A 14,936-nucleotide genomic window follows, 5' to 3' on the forward strand; every position below is an offset into this window, starting at 1 on the left:
CACTTTAACAGGTTTCCTTTTTGGTGCTCAGTTAGTTGTCACCTATCAAGGAGAACAAGTGGTATTTGTCCCTTTGGGATTGGCTTATTACACTCAGCATAATGTTTTCCAAATTCCTAACAGGGATCACTTTTCAGTTAAAATTTAAACACCTAAGAATAATTGTGTGTTAATTACAGAGTTCAACCAATGGTACTAGAACAAAAAAAATACTAAAATGGATAAAGTATTACATTGTACATCAACCGTCAGGACAAGAGCTGATCAAGTCACTGTTTCTCATAGTGTCCATTTCACTTCAACAAGTTTCCCCTTTGGTGCTCAGTTAGTTGTCGCCAATCAGGGAGAACATATGATATTTGTCCCTTTGGGACTGGCTTATTTCACTCAGCATGATGTTTTCCAGATTCCTCCATCTTGTTGCAAATGACCGGGTTTCGTTTTTTTTTTACTGCTGTATAGTATTCTATAGAGTACATGTCCCACAATTTCTTTATCCAGTCTACTGTTGATGGGCATTTGGGTTGGTTCCAGGTCTTAGCTATTGTGAATTGAGCTGCAATAAACATTAAGGTGCAGACCGCTTTTTTTGTTTGCCAATTTAAATTCCTTTGGGTAAATTCCAAGGAGTGGGATGGCTGGGTCGAACGGTAGGGTTATATTCAGGTTTCTGAGGAATCTCCAGACTGACTTCCATAGTGGCTTAACCAGTTTGCATTCCCACCAACAGTGGGTTAGTGTCCCTTTTTCCCCACATCCACTCCAGCATCTATTGTTGGTAGATTTCTGAATGTGAGCCATTCTAACCGGGGTGAGGTGGAACCTCATTGTGGTTTTGATTTGCATTTCCCTGATTGCTAGTGATCTTGAACATTTTTTCATGTGTCTGTTGGCCATTTGGATTTCCTCTCTTGAAAAATGTCTATTGAGGTCCTTGGCCCATCTCTTAAGTGGGTTGTTTGTTTTGATCTTGTGGAGTTTCTTGATTTCTTTGTAGATTCTGGTTACCAACCCTTTATCAGTTGCATAGTTTGCAAATATATTTTCCCATTCTGTCGGTTGTCTCTTCACTCTCCTGACTGTTTCTTTTGCAGTACAGAAACTTCTCAATTTGATGCAATCCCAAATGTTAATTTTGGCTTTGACTGCCTGTGCTTCTGGGGTATTTTCCAAGACGTCATTGCTGGTACGTATATCTTGCAGGGTTTTTCCAATGCTCTCTAATAATTTGATGGTGTCAGGTCGTAGATTTAAGTCTTTAATCCATGTTGAGTGGATTTTTGTGTAAGGTGAATGGTAGAGGTCTTGCTTCATGCTTCTGCATGTGGAAATCCAATTTTCCCAGCACCATTTATTGAATAGACTGTCCTTACTCCAGGGATTGGTTTTGGATCCTTGATCAAATATGAGTTGGCTGTAGATGTTTGGAATGATTTCTGGTGTTTCAATTCTGTTCCATTGGCCTATCCATCTGTTTCTGTACCAGTACCATGCTGTTTTGATAACAACTGCCCTGTAGTATGTCCTGAAATCTGGTATTGTGATGCCTCCGGCTTTGTTTTTGTTGTACAAGATTGCTTTAGCTATTCAAGGTCTCCTGTGTCTCCATATGAATTTCAGCATCATTTTTTTCCAGATCGGAGAAGAAGGTCTTCGGTATCTTGATTGGTATTGCATTGAATCTATAAATTGCTTTTGGGAGAATGGACATTTTGATGATATTGATTCTTCCAATCCATGAGCATGGAAGATTTTTCCATTTCTTGGTATCCTCTTCTATTTCTTCTATTTCTTTCTTTAAGGTTTTGTAATTTTCATCGTAGAGATCTTTAACGTCCTTGGTTAAGTTTATTCCAAGGTATTTGATTGTTTTTGTAGCTATTGTGAACGGGATTGATCTTAGAAGTTCTTCCTCAGCCATGGCATTGTCTGTGTCTACAAAGGCTGTTGATTTTTGTGCATTGATTTTATACCCTGCTACTTTACCAAAATCTTCTATGAGTTCCAATTGTCTCTTAGTAGAGTTCTTTGGGTCCCCTAAATAAAGAATCATATCATCTGCAAAGAGGGATAGTTTGAGTTCTTCCTTCCCAATTTGTATCCTTTTAATTTCTTTTTCTTGCCTAATAGCTCTGGCTAGAACTTCCAGAAATATATTGAATAGCAGTGGTGAGAGTGGGCATCCCTGTCTGGTACCAGATCTCAGTGGAAATGCTTCCAACTTTTCCCCATTCCATGGGGAATGGAATGCTGGCCGTGGGTTTTTCATAAATTGCTTTGATTGTATTGAGGAATGTTCCCTCCATACCCAGTTTTCATCATGAAAGGGTGTTGTATTTTATCAAATGCTTTCTCTGTGTCTATTGAGATAATCATATGGTTTTTCTTCTGCAGTCTGTTAATGTATCACAGTGATTGTTTTGCGCACATTGAACCATCCTTGCATACCAGGGATAAATCCACTTGGTCTGGGTGGATGATCTTTCTGATGTGTTGTTGCATTCTATTGGCCATGCATTTGTATATACTTTAGGGATTCCTGAGTTGCTAATTTCCAACTTCATTCCTTTATGATCTGAGAAGCTGCATGGTATGATTCTAATTCTTTTGAATTTGCTGAGACTTGCTTTATGGCCTAGTATGTGGTCAATCCTAGAGAAGGTTCCATGTACTGCTGAGAAGAATGTAAAATCTTTAGCTGTGGGATTGAAAGTTCTGTATATATCTGTTAGATCCATTTGGGCTATAGTGTCGTTTAAATCTACTGTCTCCTTGTTGATCTTCTGTCCTGTTGATCTATTTCTGAGAGTGGAGTATTGAAGTCCCCCAGTACTATTGTATATATTGGGGTCTAAGTCTCCCTTTAAGTCCCTTAACAAATCTTTTAGATAAACCGGTGCCCTGTAGTTAGGTGCATATACATTGATAATTGTTATATCTTCTTGTTGTATTGATCCCTTAATCATTATATAGTGTCCCTCTTTTTCTCTCTTAACAGTTTTTGTGGTAAAGTTTATGTTGTCTGATATTAAGATGGCTACGCCCGCTCTTTTTTCATTTCTGTTGGCATGGTATATCTTTTTCCAGCCTTTCACTTTCAGTCTGTATGGATCTTTGTTGGAAAGATGTGTTTCTTGTAAGCAGCAAATAGATGGGTTTTGTTCCTTGACCCAATCAGCAACCTGTGTCTTTTAACTGGACAGTTCAGGCCATTAACGTTCAATGTGACTAATGATAAGTGGTAACTTTGCCCTGCCATTTGCCAAAGATAAGTTCTAATATATGCTTTGAATTCGCTGTGATCTTTTGCTGTGAGGTTTCCTTCCTTTACTTTCTTTCATATTGATGACCTTGTTTCTGTGTTTCTGTATGTAACACATCTTTAAGCATCTTTTGCAGGGCTGGAGGAGTGGTGACAAATTCTTTCAATTTCTGTTTGCTATGAAAAGTCTTTATTTCACCTTCATTCACAAATGATAGCTTTGCAGGATATAATATTCTGGGCTGGCAGTTTTTCTCTCTTAGTACCTGGGCTATATCTCACCATTCCCTCCTAGCTTGTAGGGTTTCTGATGAGAAGTCAGCTGTGAGTCTGATTGGAGATCTCTGAGAGTAATCTGACGTTTCTCTCTTGCACATTTTAGGATCTTTTCTTTATGTTTCACTGTGGAGAGTTTAATTACAACGTGTCATGGTGAGGATCTCTTTTGGTCGTGTTTATTAGGGGTTCTGTGAGCTTCCTGTACTAGGATGTCTCTGTCCTTCTCCAAACCTGGGAAATTTTCTGCTAATATCTCACTAAAAAGGCCTTCTAATCCTTTCTCCCTCTCCATGCCTTCAGGCACTCCTAGAACCCAAATGTTGTTTTTTTTTAATAGTATCCTAAGATTCCTGACAATATGTTTTAGATTTCTAATTTCCTCTTCTTTTCTTTGGTCTGACTGTATCCTTTCCTGTTCTCTGTCTTCTAAGTCCGATATTCTCTCTTCTGCTTCACCCATTCTGTTTGTAAGGCTCTCTATTGTGTTTTTCATTTGATCTATTGAATTCTTCACTTCATTATGATTTCTCGTCACTATCACAGTTTCCTGTTGTACTAGTTGTTTTGTTTCATTTTGATTCCTCCTTAATATTTCATTTTCACGAGAGAGATTTTCTATCTTGTCCATTAAGGATTTCTGAAGTTCAAGAATTTGTTTTTGAGAACTTCTTAATGTTCTTATCAATTTTTTGAGATCTGCTTCTTGCATTTCTTCTATCTCATCATCTTCATAATCTTGAATTGGGGTGTCTTTTTCATTTGGGGGCGTCATGGTGACTTCCTTGTTTTTATTACCTTGGTTTTTGCGTTTGTTATTTGGCATATTGGAGATATTAGGTTTCTTCACTGTGGTGCTTTTTCTTGTTATACTATGACTCTAGATTAAGTGGACTGTTTTTGATGGAGCCTTAGAGGCTTGAGATGGGTGTGGCCTGAGAGCTCTGTTTGGTGTGCCAAAGGTGACACTCCCAGGTTAGGCATGGTAGATCTCTCTCTCTCTCTCTTTCTTTTTTTGATTCAAAAGGGAAGTAATTCCACACAGCTGAACGAAGAAGTTGGAGGTAGTTAGCAGGCAAATGATATACCCACAGGAGCCAGAGATCAGAAGCTCTTTCCCAAGGACCACACAGGGAATCTGTTCTGCCCTCGGAGTGGGCTCAAATTCTCCTTCAGTCTCCCACTGGGTTGCCAAAGTTACGGAATTGTAGCATCTCTGGAGAGTACTCATGTGAATTCTGTGAGTTCTCTCTCCCACCGTCTCTTTTTTCACAGTCTCAGTTCAGTAGCATCACAAATTTACTAGGTCCTAATCTCCTGTTAATTCTCTCCACCCAGAGTCAGGTTTTTCTGCTAGGCTCAGGGCCGGTGCAGAACTGAGGTCACTCTGCTTATGACATATGTCCAAGATGGCGCCTGCTCTTTGTCTTGCTCGCCCTTGAGAGGTGAGTGGAGAGAGAGAAACCCGTGTCCGTACCAGTCACCTTTTTTTTTTTCTCTCTCTCTCTCTTCCAGTTAGCCTGGTGAACTCCCCCCCCCCCCGCCCGGGGGTCATTCCCTCTAGTCTCCTCTCTCCGCTTGCCTGCCAGTGTCTCAGGCTATTGAGGTTCAGCTCACCTCGCGTTCCAGCGCTGGTGTGTTGAGTCTGCCGCTGGTGTCCCGAACTGTGGGCTCCCACGCTCTCCATGCAGGTCCACTGTGAATCATGCGTTCCGGAAGAGTTTCTTCTGCTGTTTCCTCCCCTACTCTTCCTTGAACCTGCAGTATCTCCCCTTTTATTAAACTGTCTCTCCCCGGACTATCAGTGTGCTCCCTTCCTATTCCGCCATCTTGCCTCCTCCCCTTGCAGGGGTGTTCTAGTTCCCAGGAACCTCATGAGCTCACCTGACGCTGAGTGGTTTCTGAGAGATGCTGATACTCTTTGGGGTGTAGGGGAAGGAGAGCTTGCCTGGGCTTACAAACTCGCTCAGTTTGAAGGTGCACCTTTAACACAATGGATTGTGCAAGTGTGAGAAACGATACCAGCAACAGTTGAGCGCAGATCTCCACAGGATGACCTTTCTACTGGAAAATAAAAAATGATGCAGGGAGATGAAAATGCTTTCCCAGCCCTTTGGCTATTAGCACACATTTGCCAAGAAAATATTTCCAGAATTCTCTGGAGGTTCTAAATTATTAGAAAGCATATGGGCAGGAAGCCAAGTGGTTCTCATCCTGAGTTTTACCGTTCTTACTAACGAGAAACCTTTATAACAAGCCTTTTCTATTTCTGCTGTTTTAAGTAAAAGCACTTACTGATACAGCAGACATAAATTCCTAAATCTAGACTAAATTAGGAGCGTGAAAACCAAACAAATACTTGTAGAACATAGTACATGGAAAATGCAAAGTGCTAATATGTAATAAATGGATTCTGATGCCAGGTGATTTTGAGACTAAAGGTAGATAGACTCCAATAGGCACTGCCATTATGAACTAAAAAACTTAATTGATTGAATGTGTTTACTCAGGTAAAGGGAAAAATTTGCCTTTAATTTCAAAATGGGAGTATGTGTGATACAGGGACCTGTTTAATGGTGGTAGAACTGAGCCTACAAGACAAAATTGCAAAAGTTCACACTTATATTTCATAAACAAATGGAAAAGTTGATTAACTGAATCTTTTTTTTATAAATAGATTTATTTATTTGAAAGAATTACACACAGAGAGAAGGAGAGGCAGAGAAAGAGAGAGAGAGGTTCTCCATCCGCTGGCTCACTCCCCAACTGGCCGCAACAGCTGGAGCTGCGTTGATCCAAAGCCAGGAGCCAGGAGCCTCCTCTGAGTCTTCCCACATGGGTGCAGGGGCCCAAGGACTTGAGCCATCTTCCACTGCCTTCCCAGGCCACAGCAGAGAGCTGTGTCGGAAGTGGAGCAGCAAGGACTTGAACCGGCACTCACATGGGATGCCAGCACTGCAGGCGGCAGCTTCATCCACTGCGCTACAGTGCCAGCCCCGATTAACTGAATCTTAAAAATATAATAGGAGAGTAGGCATTTAGCCGAGCAGTTAAGATGCCCATGTCCCATACTGGGGTATGTGTGAGTCTCACTTCCAGCTCCTGACTCCAGTTTCTTGCTAATGCAGACCCTGGGAGGCAGTGGTGATGGTTCAAGTAATTGAGTTCTTATTGCCCATGTGAGAGATCTGGATTGAGTTTCTGGCTCCTGGCTTAGGTCCCAGTCCAGACCTGGCCTTTGTAGGCATTTGGGTAGTGAACCAGTGGATGGAAACTCCCCTCTCTTCTGTCTCGCCACCTCTAAAATAAATACATTTAAAAAAGAGTAACACTAATATAACTAGTTGGTCCCACTGATGCCTTCACTAATTCATTTTCCATTGAACTTTATATTGCCAGGGAATAACAAATGCCCTTGCCAAATAAGGCTTACGTTGAATATTTGGCTTTCCTTCATGGATGTATTCACACCAAAGTATGTGCAGAATTTGACCACTTTCAATACTTTCATGACTATCACTCAAGTCTGTGTTTGCTTGGGTCATTGCTTTGTTTTCATGCTCCCATTCTGGTCCCCATTTAGTCAGTTCTTCACAGCAGTCAATGTGACTTTCTAAAACAAAAGGCGGGTCATACCACACTCTTGCCCAAAGTTTTCCATATCAATTAAGTTCAAATTGCTTACCCTTAGGGACTTGCTCTTGCCACCCCTCTGCTCCATTTTTAATCAGTTTTCTCACCCTCTTCACTTATACCTCCTTACCCTTGCTTCAACATACTACATGCATCCTACCTCCTTGGCCCTGGTACCTCCTAGAGTCTTTCTTCAGACATAGGCTTGTTCCTTTTCTTCTGCTCCAATGTCACTTCATCAGAAAAGCTTTCACTGTCAGTATCCCCAGCTCTACTTATCTTTTACTTCACCTTGGCTTATATTTTTTCACAGGATTCATATCTTTCTGAGATATTGTACATACTATTTCAGAAGATCACACTTCATTTTTTCTGTTTATACAGTATCCTGAACTACTAAAATAGTACCTGCAATATAGTGGACTTTCATGAATATACAAATGAATACATGCATATTTATATTTACAGTACATCTAAAAGTTGATAATAGGGAATAGAGCCAAGGTGTTTGCTGATTAAGCAGCTCTGGTGAAGACCTCTCTACAGAGACATGAATGTGGACAGCTTGCTACATAAACACTAAGCACCTTCACAAGAGCTATGGAAGCCAGATGACGTCATACTCAAGTAAGCATCAGGAACTTCCGGGGAACCATGATCTCACCTAAAGAGTAAAATAAGTTTCCAGAAACCAACCATATAGGAATTGAAACTTCCAAATGCTCAGTTGAAGATTTCAAAAGGTTGCTTAATGAAACTCAATAAAATTCAAAACATAGATAAACAATTAAATATTCTAACAGAGATGTGGTAAAAGGAAGTAATGAAACATAATCAAGCATAAATCCTTCAACTGAAAAATACACAAAGTGAAATTAAAATGTGCTAGAAGGGATCAGTAGCAGAACAGATCAAACAGAAAAAAGAGGGGGTTGGCTTTGAGCACAGTGGGTTATGCTGCTGCTTGCAAAGACAGCACACCATACTGAAGTACTAGTTCGAGTTCTGGCTGCTCTGCTTCCAATCCAGCTTCATGATAATGTGCCTGGGAAGGCAGCAGATGCTGGCCCAAGTGCTTGTGCACCTGCCACCCATGTGAGAGACCTGAATAGAATTCCTGGCCCAGCCATGGCTGCTGCAGCCATTTAGGGAGTGAACTAGTAAATGGAAGATCTCTTTTTCTGTCACTGCTTTTTTTAAAAGCTTTTTATTTCATGAATGCAAATTTCATAGGTACAATTTTAGGAATATAGTGGTTCTTCCCCCCAGACCCACCCTTCTACACCACTCCTGTCCTACCTCCTACTCTCTCTCCCGTCCCATTCTTCATTAAGATTTATTTCTAATTAACTTTATATACTGAAGACCAACTCTATACTAAGTAAAGATTTCAACAGTTTGCACCCCCCCAACATATAAAGTACTGTTTGAGAACAAGTTTTGCAGTTAATTCTCATAGTACAACTCATTAAAGACAGGTCCTACATGGGAAGTAAGTGCACAGTGACTTCCATTGTTAGTTTAACAATTAACATTCTTATTTATGACATCAGTGATCACCTGAGGCTCATACCATGAGCTGCCATGGCTATGGAAGCCTTTTGTGACCACAAGCTCTGTCAGTATTTAGACAAGGCTGTAAGCAAAGTGGAAGTTCTCTGCTCCCTTCAGAAAAGTACATCCTTCTTTGATGCCTCCTTCTTTCCACTGGAATCTCACTTGCAGAGATCCTTCATGTAGGATTTTTTTTTTGCCACAGTGTCTTCCCTTTCCATGCCCGAGATGCTGTCATAGGCTTTTCAGCCACATCTGAATACCTTAAGGGCTGATTCTGAGGTCAGAGTGTTACTTAAAGTGATTGTCATTCTTGAGTCTGCTGTCTGTCACTGCTTTTGGAATAAATAAATCTTTGTTTAAAAATGGAAGAAACAATCAGGGGCCAGTGCTGTGGCACAGTGGGTAAGGGCACTACCTGCTGTGCCAGCATCCCATATGAGTGTTGGTTCAAGTCCTGGCTGCTCCTCTTCTGATCCAGCTCCCTGCTATGGCCTGGGAAAGCAGTAGAAGATGGCCCAAGTCCTTGGGCTCCTGCACCCAGGTGAGAGACTGGGAAGAATCACCTGGCTCCTGACTTTGGATCGGTGCAGCTCCAGCCATTGTGGCCATCTGGGGAGTGAACCAGCAGATGGAAGACCTGTCTCTCTTTCTCTATCTCTGTCTCTCTGTCTGCCCCTCTGCATTTTAGATAAAATAAATAAATAAAGGAAAAAAAAAAAACAAAAGAAACAATTAGTGAGCTTGAAGACAGGCTATTTGAAAATATATACTTGGAGGAGAAAAAAACAAAGAATAGTTAAGAGAAATGAAGAAAGTTTTTGGAAAATATGTGATAGTATGAAATGAGCAAATATTCAAGTTACTGGTATTGAAGAGACTTGAGAAGGCTAAGGGGTAGAAGTCATGTTCAGAGGGGTAATAACAGAAAACTTCCCAAACCTAGAGAAAGATACAACTAACCAGGTAAAGGAAGGTCAAAGGTCACCATAAAGATTCAATCCAAGTCTACCCCAAGACATACTGTAATCAAAATATCCAAGGTTAAAGATAAAAAGAGGGCCGGTGCCGCGGCTCACTAGGCTAATCCTCCGCCTAGTGGCGCCGGCACACCGGGTTCTAGTCCCGGTCGGGGCGCCGGATTCTGTCCCGGTTGCCCCTCTTCCAGGCCAGCCCTCTGCTGTGGCCAGGGAGTGCAGTGGAGGATGGCCCAGGTGCTTGGGCCCTGCACCCCATGGGAGACCAGGAAAAGCACCTGGATCCTGGCTCCTGCCATCGGATCAGCGCGGTGCGCCGGCCGCAGCGCGCTGGCCGCGGCGGCCATTGGAGGGTGAACCAACGGCAAAGGAAGACCTTTCTCTCTGTCTCTCTCTCTCACTGTCCACTCTGCCTGTCAAAAAAAAAAAAAAAAAAAGATAAAAAGAGGATTGGCCGGCGCCGCGGCTCACTAGGCTAGTCCTCCGCCTAGCGGTGCCGGCACACCGGGTTCTAGTCCCGGTCGGGGCACCGGATTCTGTCCCAGTTGCCCCTCTTCTAGGCCAGCTCTCTGCTGTGGCCAGGGAGTGCAGTGGAGGATGGCCCAGGTGCTTGGGCCCTGCACCCCATGGGAGACCAGGAAAAACACCTGGCTCCTGGCCATCGGATCAGCGTGGTGCGCCAGCCGCAGCGTGCCGGCCGCGGCGGCCATTGGAGGGTGAACCAACAGCAAAGGAAGACCTTTCTCTCTGTCTCTCTCTCTCACTGTCCACTCTGCCTGTCAAAAAAATAATAATAAAAAAAAAAGATAAAAAGAGGATTCTCAAATCTGCAAGAGAAAAGAAGCAGATAACATATAAAGACATCCACCTATTGAACAACCAATGGTTCAAAAAACCAAGGAAGAAAGTAAAATACTTCTTGAAGCAAATGAAAATGAAAACACAACACACCAAACTTATTGGATATAGTAAAAGCAGTAGTAAAACAGTAGCTTGCAGCAAATAGTGCCTGCATCAAAAAAGAAACAAATGAACAAAAAGCCAGAAAGATTTTAAATAAACAATAACTGCTGTATGTCAAGGAACTAAAAAACCAAGAACAAATAAAATCCAAAATTGGTAGAAGTAAAAAAAAAATAGAGGCCGGCATTGTGGCACAGTGGGTTAAATTCCCTTTTGCAATGCTGGCATCCCATATTGGAGCGCTGGTTTGAGTCCTGGCTGCTCTGCTTCCTATATAGGTAGCTTCCTGCTAATGTGCCTGGGAAGGCATCAGAAGATGGCTCAAATACTTTTTCTGCCACCAATGTGGGAGACCTGTATGGAGTTCTTGGCTTCTGGCTTTGGCCTGTCTCAGCCCTGGCTGTTATGACCATTTGGGGAGTGAGCTAACAAATGGAAGATGTCTGTTTGTCTCTATCCTTCCCTCTCTCTCTATTACTTTGTCTTTCAAATAAAGAAATCTTTTAAAAAAATAAGACTCAGGGCACAAATAAATGACATACAGAATAAAATAATACAAAAAATCAATGAAACAGAAACAGCTCTTTGAAAAATGAACAAAATTGAAAACCTCTTAGCTAGACTAACCAAGAAAAAGAGAAAAGTGTCAAGTAGATACAATCAGAGATGAAAATGAAGACATTATGATTGAGTCCACAGAAACAAAAAGGATTGTTAGAGATTGCTATGAACAACTATATGGCAAAAAATTTGATGACCTAGAGGAAATGGACAAAGTTTTGGATACATACAGCTTACTCAGATTGAATCATGAAGAAGTAGGATACCTAAACTGACCAACAATGAGTATCAAGATTGAGTAAGCAATAAGAAACTTCTCATCATTGGGGCTTGCATTATGGTGCAGCTGGTTAAGCTGCTATTTGTGCTACCAGCATTCCATAACAGGGTGCTAGTTTGAGTCCCAGCTACTTTGCTTCTGATATAGTTCCCTGCTACTGCACTTTGGAAGACAGTGGGTGATGGCCCAGGTATTTGGGACCCTCTCTCGCCCATGTGGGAAACTAGGATGGAGTTCTTGGCTCCTGGATTTCATCTGTCCCAATCCAGGCTGTTCTGGGTATTTGGGGAGTGAACCAGCAGATGGAAAACCTCCCCAGATGGCTTCACTGCTGAATTTGACCTGACATTCTTAGAATTTCCATGAATTCTAAATTATTTCAAAAATAGAAGAGGAAGGAGTTCTTCCAAATTCATTCTATGAGGCCAGCTTTACCTTGATACCAACACCAATCAGGGACACAACAAAAAAAAGCTACAGGCCAAATCCTTGATGAACATACATGCAAAAATCCTCAACAAAATACTAGCAAATCTAATCCAATAGCACTTAAAAGAAATCAATTTCCATGATTGGGTGGGTGTTATCCCAGAGATGCAAGAATGATTCAACACATACAAATCAATAAAAATGTGATACACCACAACAACAGAATGAAAGACAAAAATCAAATGATCATCTTCAAAGATTCAGAAATGGAACTGGATAATATACAGCATCCTCTCATGATAAATCTCTGACCGCATCAGGTATAGAAGGAACACACCTAACACATTTAAGGCCATATATAACAAGACAACAGCTAACATCATGTACTTTAGGGAAAAGCTGAAGAACATGACAAAGATGCTGACTTTTACCACTTCCATTCAACACAATACTAAAGATCCTAGCTAGAGCAATTAGACAAGACAAACAAAGGGCATACAAGTTGAAAGGGAGAAAGTCAAACTATCACTGTTTGCAGATTTCATGATTTTTTTAAAAAAATAGTTATTTGAGAGAGAGAAAGAGAGAGACTCTTTCTTCCATTGGTTTACTCCCCAAATGGCCACAATGGCTGTAGCTGGGCCAGACTGAAGCCAGGAACCAGGAGCTTCTTTTGGGTCTCCCACATGGGGTGCAGAGGCCCAAACACTTGGGCCATCCTCTGCTGCCCTATCAGGTGCACCAGCAGGGAGATGGATTGGAAGTGGAGCAGCCAGGACCAAACTGGTGCCCATATGGGATGCCATCGCTGCAGGTGGAGGCCAAACTTGCTATGACATGGCAACAGCCCCTGATATGATCTTATGTATAGAAAACACCAAAGTCCACCAAAAAGTTGTTAGAACTAATAAACAAATTCATCAAAGTTGCATGAGGCAAAGTCAATTTACAAAAATCAATAGTGTTGTTACACACCAATAGTGAATCATCTGAAAAAGAAATCAAGAAAGTGACCTCATTTTCAATAGTTATTAAAAAAAAAAAAACCTGGGAATAAACTCAACCAAAGAGTTGAAATATTTCTTTCTTTTTTTCTTTTTTTTTTTTTTTTTGGACAGGCAGAGTGGACAGTGAGAGAGAGAGAGACAGAGAGAAAGGTCTTCCTTCCGTTGGTTCACCCCCCAAATGGCCGCTGTGGCTGGCGCACCACGCTGATCCAAAGCCAAGAGCCAGGTGCTTCCTCCTGGTCTCCCATGCGGGTGCAGGGCCCAAGCACTTGGGCCATCCTCCACTGCACTCCCGGGCCACAGCAGAGAGCTGGACTGGAAGAGGAGCAACCGGGACAGAATCCGGTGCCCTGACTGGGACTAGAACCTGGGGTGCCGGCACCGCAGGCAGAGGATTAGCCTATTGAGCCGCGGTGCCAGCCAAGGTGAACTATTTCTACAATAAAAATTATAAATCAGTTATGAAGAATTAATAGACATTAAAATGTGAACGGTACCCAAAGTGATTTATGGACTCAATTGCAATCCTCATCAAAATCCCAATGGAATTTGTCACGGAACTAGAAAAAAAAGCACTAAAATTTGTACTGAACCACTAAGGACGGACCCTAAGTAGCCAAAGTGATCTTGAGCAAAAAGAATAAAACAGGAAGCATTATACTACCTGACTTTAAAATATATTATGAAGCTTATCCTTATGAGGTAATTAAAATGGCATGTTATATTAGTATAACAACATATCCATAGGCCAGTGGAACAGAATTTAGACACTAGAAGTAAACCCTTGCCTCTGGAGTCAGCTGACTCTTTGAAACAGATGCTAAGAGCATGCATTGTAAAAAATATAGTCTTTTAAAAAATGGTATTGGGAAAATTATATATACACATACAGAAGAATGAAGCCAGACCTGCGTCTCTGACCATTTTCAAAAATGAGTTCAAGAATGCATTGAGGATCTAAATGTGAGGTCTGGAACTTGTAGACTATTAAAAGAAAACATGGGGAAAACACTTCAAGGACACTGGGGCAAGCATTTTCTGGATCAGACCCCAAAAGCAAGAAAATAAAAGCAAAAAAAAATGGGATTTAAAAAAATCAAACTAAAGAGTTTTTGCAAAGCAAAGGAAACAATCAACAGAGCAAATAGGTAACCTATGGAATGGGTGAAGATATCTGAAAACTATACATCTGACAAGGGGTTAATATTCAGAACATACAAAGAACTCAGCAACTCTAGAGCACACACACGAAAAAAACCCCAAAAGAATCCAATTTAAAAATGGGTAACTGGCTGGTGCTGTGGCTCACTAGGCTAATCCTCTGTCTGTGGCGCCGGCACCCCGGGGTTCTAGTTCTGGTTGGGGTGCCAGATTCTGTCCTGGTTGCTTCTCTTCTAGTCCAGCTCTCTGCTGTGGCCTGGAAGAGCAGTGGAGGATGGCCCAAGTGCTTGGGCCCTGCACCCTATGGGAGACCTGGCTCCTGGCTTCAGATTGCCCTAGTGGCCATTTGGGGGGTGAACCAATGGAAAAGGAAGACCTTGCTCTCTCACTGTCTAACTCTGCCTATCCAAAAAAAAAAAAAAAAAAAGAAGGGAAAAAAGGGCAAAAGATCTAAATAGACATATCTGCAAATGGCCAAGAGGTACAAGAAAAAATGCTCAATATCGGTAATCACCAGGGAAATACAAAGCCAAACCATAATGAGCTGTCACCTCACTCCAGTAAGATTGGCTTTACTAAAAAGACAAAAACAAAATTACCAGTAATGATGTGCAGAAAAGGAACCCTTGTCTACTGTTGGTGGGGACGTTAATTAGTACAGTCATTGTGGAAAACAGTGGAGGTTCCTTAAAAAATGAAAAATAGAATCACCATAAGATCCAGCAATCCCACTTCTAGGTATGCACCCAAGGGAAATGAAATTCATCTGTTGACGAGCTATCTGCTCTTCTCTGTTTATTACAGCACTAGTCACAATAAGCTAGGAAATGGAA

This window comes from Oryctolagus cuniculus, chromosome 4 (genome assembly GCF_051225735.1).
Source record: "Oryctolagus cuniculus isolate XC-2025 breed Fujian yellow rabbit chromosome 4, ASM5122573v1, whole genome shotgun sequence".
NCBI lineage: Eukaryota > Metazoa > Chordata > Mammalia > Lagomorpha > Leporidae > Oryctolagus > Oryctolagus cuniculus.